The sequence below is a fragment of the Numida meleagris genome, chromosome 26 (genome assembly GCF_002078875.1).
Source record: "Numida meleagris isolate 19003 breed g44 Domestic line chromosome 26, NumMel1.0, whole genome shotgun sequence".
NCBI lineage: Eukaryota > Metazoa > Chordata > Aves > Galliformes > Numididae > Numida > Numida meleagris.
The window spans coordinates 1,428,063-1,434,826 of record NC_034434.1 but is presented as its reverse complement, the minus strand read 5'-3'; the positions used below and the strand labels follow the sequence as shown (position 1 = coordinate 1,434,826).

General features: G+C 49.2%; 1 non-coding gene across 1 annotated transcript; it reads left to right on the top strand.

Annotated features, from left to right (window-relative positions):
* On the top strand, window positions 6,452–6,533 carry TRNAS-GCU. The gene has a single exon. It is a non-coding gene; the product is annotated as a tRNA-Ser (tRNA).

The following is a 6,764-nucleotide window of genomic DNA, read 5'->3' as shown; positions in this document are numbered from 1 at the left end:
AAGTAAATAAGATCTTGTAACATAGCCTTTTAGCCAGCCACAATGGAAGCTGCCTTCTGCAGAAGCCTTACAAATGCCTCGGCTCGCCCTCGAGCGCTGCCAGGAGCAGTGCCCAGCCCGCACAGCCCCGCTGCTTCCAGCAGCCAGCGAACCAGGCTCGCTGCGCGCCGTGCACAGCGCTGAAACTTGCAGATCCTTTGCAGCATGGGAAGCGCCGCCTGCGTCGGGTTCTGCTCGGATCATCCAGCCCATTGTGCTTACACCTTCTGTGCAAGGAGAAACTGCAAGGCTTGTTTTCCCGCGCCCCCCCCCCCATGCATTTAAGAAAAAAATAAAATGTCTTTATCAATGACATAGATGATGGAATCGAGTGCACCCTCAGCAAGTTTGCAGATGACACCAAGCTGAGCGGTGCAGTCGATGCATTGGAAGGAAGGGAAGCCTTCCAGAGGGACTTGGACAGGCTGGACAAGTGGGCCCATGAGAACCTAATGAGGTTCAACAAGGCCAAGTGCAGGGTGCTGCACTTGGGCTGGGGCAATCCCAGGTATTTATACAACCTGGGGGAAGAACTCCTTGAAAGCAGCCCTACGGAGAGGGACTTGGGGGTACTGGTGGACAAGGAGCTGGACATGAGCCAGCAGTGTGCACTGGCAGCCCAGAGGGCCAACTGTGTTCTGGGCTGCATTAAAAGAGGAGTGGCCAGCAGGGAGAGGGAGGTGGTGGTCCCCCTCTACTCGCCTCTTGTGAGGCCCCATCTGCAGCACTGCATCCAGGCCTGGGGCCCCCAGCACAAGAAGGACGTAGAGCTCTTGGAACGAGTGCAGAGGAGGGCAACCAAGATGATCAGAGGGCTGGAGCACCTCTCCTATGAGGAAAGGTTGAGGGAACTGGTCTTGTTAAGTTTGGAGAAGAGAAGGCTCCGGTGAGACCTCATTGTGGCCTTCCAATACTTGAAGGGAGCATATAAACAGGAGGGGGATCAATTGTTTGTGAGGGTGGATAGTGATAGAACAAGGGGGAATGGTTTTAAGCTGAGACAGGGGAGATTCAGGTTGGATATTAGGAGGAAGATTTTCACTCCGAGGGTGGTGATGCACTGGAACAGGTTGCCCAAGGAGGTTGTGGATGCCCTGTCCCTGGAGGCATTCAAGGCCAGGCTGGACGTGGCTCTGGGCAGCCTGGTCTAGTGGTTGGCGACCCTGCACTCAGCAGGGGGGTTGAAACTGGATGATCTTTGAGGTCCTTTTCAACCCAAGCCATTCTATGATTCTATGAAAATAAACTGCAAGAGTCCGGAGAGCTTAGAATAATTAAACTGCAGGCTGCCCTCTGTTCTTCAGATGGATTCTATCATACTGCACTGCTGCACTTCTAGAATATTATTTACGGTGCCTACCTGGTGATGCCAGAAGCTTCTAAAACACATGGCTAGATGCCCTTGTCTGTGCTCCTGCTCATCTAAATAATTCACCATGCCAGAGTCTTTCCTATCGACTACGAGATGTGCAATCTGGTACAAATGTGTCTCTCAAATTATCTGCACTAAACGGAGCCTATTTCCCCCATCTGCACGCCTTTGCACCTTCCTTGTCATTCGTTTGTTTTTTTAAGTAAATTACTTCCCAGGATGCTTCGGCATCAGTGTTGACCAGCAAAATATTCTGTAGATGATTGATTTGCAGCTAGGCTGTAAAATATACATGGGAGCATAAAGTCTTGGGCTGAGACTGTCAGCCACTCACCAGATGCTAAAAAGAGAACACCCTGGCCTGAAACCTCCAAAAAATGAACACAAACTGAAGGGAAAAGGGTGGGAAAAGATGTAGGGTGGGACCCTAGGAGGTGGAAACAAGCAGTTTGAAGAGGATTTATAAATGTGCTAGAGCACGTAATGCTATAGCACAAAGATCCAGCGAGCAGGTTCTAGTAGCACACATACACGCAGTTATCCCTTCCCCTCCATGCACAGCAGCACACACTTCTCTTTCCAGTGCCTCCAACGTTGTTTCCAATCAGTGGGACACAGCCACCCCTGACTTGGAACAAGGGCTGCTCCCCCACACCAGCAATATTGTGCTGTGCATTTACAGGGGAAATAACGATTGATCTCCATCCTTCTTTTCACCACTGGCAGCCGGCGCTTCAACGACCGATGCAGAACGCCAACGAAACACCTGATTGTCGAGAAGGAAGCAAAAGGAGTGTTTTGTCCTGCGGGTTGATTAGGTGCGAAAAAATGCTCAGTTAGAACTAGGGAGTGGAAATTCGGGGAGGCAAAATGAATTGCTCTCTGTGGAATGCTGCCAGGACGCCGCGTTTTAGTTTCGGATGGCACAAATGGCATGGGACCTCCAACAGCTGCAGGTGGTCAAGATGTCTAGATGTGCTTTACTGACAATTGATCTTTTTTGAGGTAGCTAACCCTGTTTCAGGGAAGTGTTCTACTATCTAGTTCTGCGCCAGGCTCCCTGCCACACCGGTGTTTTCCTTAGAGGTCTTCCCCCTAGGAATGCAGGAAATTCACCCCTCGTTTTTCAGAACAGCGATGGTTATCTCCATTATGGTTGATCCGGATTAAAAAGAAAGCAGCAACCTCCTCCCAAAAACCACACACACCGCAGCTCTGGATAACACGCCCGCAGTTTTAATTGCACCATCTTTCTCCCTTCTAATTGCCATGTCATTCGCTGTTGCCTGTATCAAGGCAGCAGTGAGGTTTGCTTTCTTCCCAGCGAGCTTCGCTGCTCTTTGCTGCTATTTTCTGGAACAGCCCCCTCTCTCCACTGGGCCTCCCAGGGCCCATTCTGGCCTTGTGCTCACACAGCACTGTGCTTCAGACCCTAAACGCTGACCCTTTGGTTACCTGCATGCAAACTTTCGTTCTTTCCTTTCTCACAGGATATCCTCCCAGTAAAGCTGGCAGCTCTGCGTTTTCCAGGCTGAGACTCAAAGATCTGATACCTCCCTCAGTACCAGCGCTGAATCCTCACAATGGGCCAGCAGCTGTGAGTACCGCTAATGCAAGCAATTAGCAAATGAAACTTGGATTATGAAAACAATCCAGACCGAAGAGGTGAATTGCATTCAGTAATCCAGGATGCTCAACGCACAGGCTTTTGTTTTAGCTGAGCGCTACCAATGCAGCTCCCTTCTTCCTGAAGGCCTCTGAGATGCAGACAATTAAATAAATCGTTCCGGTTGTTGCCTCCATCCAAGCATAGACATAAAATGCAAAATCATGCGGTACATGCCAAGCTGTGACAGGAATATACATAAGCATCCGTAGCCAAATGTCACTTGTATGCCCCTCACCAGGACTGCCTTCATTCTGGCCATGCCTTTCCACCCTCCTGCTGCAGCAGGCACGCTCCCATCAAGCAGAGCAATGCATGCTGCACTTCCCATGTGCCTGTTGGCACATAACCACAGGACACATGAGATAAGAGGAGTCACTGGAATACAGAGATAAGAAGCCGCACAGCCTGCCCAGCCAGCAAACAGGATATCGCTGCTGTAATGTTGCCTAAAACCACAGTAAGTTGTAGCATCGTTACGTAGCTTAGTCTCTTTATCAAGTTCATTAAAAGCCACTTAGGGTGAAAACACAGACTTATTTGGTTATACGTAGGCACAACATGAGCTAACAGATTCAGGTCTCTGGCTTGGGCTGTGAGATCTCTACAAACAGAGCTTTGCAAAGTTTATGGGACTGAACTACCTCCTAGCCACCAAAAAGAGGGTAAGAAAAGCAGTGAAAATAACAGTGCTTGCTGTTACCTTGCAGTTGTGCTTCATCCTCTTTGCTTTCCTCCAAGAGCTACAGCATCGCCCACCATCCTTCTTTGATCCTCAAGCTCTTCAGCCAACAAACTATCTGCAAACAGAGCTTTCCTTCCAAAAACCACCCACTAACTCCTATTACATGCCTCCTTACAGGTGTAGCCTGTAATCACACCTAATCCCCTTCAACATCCTGATGCAAGGGAATTGCTTTCCTAATTGTAACAGATGCTTCCTTCAAGTAAGCCTCTAACCCCATGCAAAGGGTTTTCCTGGCTGCAGGGAAACACTATGGCCATCATTTTGGGAGATCACTCCTAATTCCATCATTTCAGCAGGCAGAATAGAAAGAGAATACATCTGTGCTGCTGCCATTTGTTACCAGGCTCTGGGTCAGCACGATGGATGTGCCAAATTAAAGCGCATTTCCCTTGTTGTGGTGTGCTTGCTATGAATTGCAAAGCTGGAGATGAAACTTCACTTAATTGTCAGACAAACCCCACATGAAACTACATCTCACAAAGCTCTCTGCAGTGACATTTGGGGATGTTTTTTAGTCTGCAGAACCTTGCTTTGCTGGAGTGCTATGGAAGTCGTGGACCCAGCCTAAAAAAAGTTCCCCCAGCTGATCCTGTGGCTGCTTGTGGCTTGTCTGAAGTCTCTCATCAGTCATGATCAGTAGTGATTTTCAGCCCCGAATTTCTGGAGGTTGGATGGGATTTTAATTAGAACCCACTCGCTGGGATCTGGATGCTTGGGATTCCTTTCTAGTCTTGCCATTTTGAAATCTCCACTCTCCAATAACGCAGACAGAGTGATAAGAATAACTCTTGGCCTTCTTTTTGATGTTTTATGGCATGCCTACCATTACAATTAGTCAAAAATTCTGGCTTCATTATGAGCATTAAAAACAAGACGAGAGAAAACAAGGCAGAAAACCCCCAACCAAAGGACCAAGCGCCTTCATTTTTCTCCTGTCAAATCCTCCATCCAGATGAGAGAACAAAAGTGAAACCACTTCCAGGTGCAGCACACGAACCATGCCATGGTGCCCCAGAACCCAGCGCTCCCACAGTATCCCCTGTGTGGACAAAGACCACTGGGGGATGGTTGGGTGGAAGATCTTGGAGCTCTTCTCCAGCCTTGGTGGTTCTATGATTCTGTGATTCGTTTTGAACCTCCAGACACAGCACGTCAACGAGAGTCCCCCAAAATCCCTGGTAAACCCAGAGGCACGTTTTGGAGTTTCTGAACGTTTGGGTTCAGGTGCAAGACACCAAATCACACACAAGCAGGAGAGCTCGGTGCAGAATCTGTGGCTGTGGCACGGAGCAGCAGGACGGAATTACAGCTGGAAGGATGCTGGCTTCTGAGCAACCTCAATTATCTGTTAATGGCCCAGCATTACATGGTCAAATGTGCTCTAAATTAGTCCAACTCCCTCTCCTGTAATAGAAGCCAAGCTCATCTGATGCGGGAGATTTTACTGCAAGGAGGGTAAGTACTTCAAAATGCAAAAAAACTGTAATGACCATCATTTACCCCAAATGGCCAGGAATGGAAGCGACAGCTTTAGTGCCGAACGAGCACAGCGCTGCAGCGGTCAGAGGTTCCAGATAGCTGCGTTAAATCGCTCCTACAGAAGCCTATCGGCAACGGGCGCACTTGAAAGAGAACCCACTCGCAAACAAACACTTCAGAGGGAATAGAGAATGAAAGCAGAGCCCCGTGGGAGCGGCTGGGTGAAGCTGTTAGAACGCTCATTAGTCAGACATTCAAATATTTTGGTACAGAATCACGCCGGTTCCCTTCTGAAGGGCGCGTGCTTTCCGCTGGCTGGCTCAGCCCACCTGATGTTAATAGGTGCTGGCAGGAAAATAAACGAGCGGTCCCGAAGGGGCACGGGGCACGACGTGCTGCATCGGTGATGGATGATTAATAAGCGTTGGATGCTATTTTTTCAAATATTTACCATGCGTGCTCCTCTGCTGTAGGGCTGCTCGCATCATTTAACCCTCCCTCCCACACAGGTCCGTGCTGATGCCATTGGGATGGGGAACAGCCAGCGAGACGCGTCCGCCCGGGGCTATGGGAGACCTTTGGGTTTGAAAAGCTGCTCCCTCCACTCTAAAATTCAAAGGGATGACAGAGGCTTTCCCATAATCATCCCATCGTGGAGAGACAAAGGAGCTTCAGCTGAAGTGACAGCGCAGACTGGCGTCAGCTCTTCTCTTTTAAAACCTCAGGTTGGACTGGACTTGGAAATGAAAAATACCAAATCCAGATTCCAAACCCTCTGCCCCGCGCGACTCAGAAGAGCGTGCAAACTCCTGGTCTTGAGTTAGCGCTGAGACTCTGAGCATGATTAGCACAAAACCGTGATTAAATCCATCTGAAGCTCTTGATGTGGGCTTAATCCCGCTTTAAACATACAAACAAACAAATCAGAAAACTAAGTGGCAACCTCGGAATTTCTTAATGCTGTCAGTAGAGTTGAAACGAACAGGCAGGATTGGAGCATTATTAGAGTCTTTTAAAAAATGCAGTACAGCATGGATAAACGGAGTAGAATTTAATGGCACCCCAGATAGTCATGTCTAATTAGAAGTCATTCCGATAACGACAGTAAACCGGAGCTTTACTGTATCTTAGGCACCCAAATTTGGCAGACGAGGTGGCCGAGTGGTTAAGGCGATGGACTGCTAATCCATTGTGCTCTGCACGCGTGGGTTCGAATCCCATCCTCGTCGGCAGCAATCCTCCCCTGACGGGAGCACAGAGCGGTGCGATGTCCAGTGGTGCCCAGTGCCACGATGAGAGGCCATGGGCACAAACTGGAGCACGGGAGGTTTTGTCTAAACATCAGCAGAGCAGCTCCTTGCTCTTCCAGAAGTTGTGGACCATCTCTACCTTGGAGATGTCCAAAAAACCTGCCATGATCGGTGGGACCTGATGGGGTTACCCATCCACTCCAACCCCAA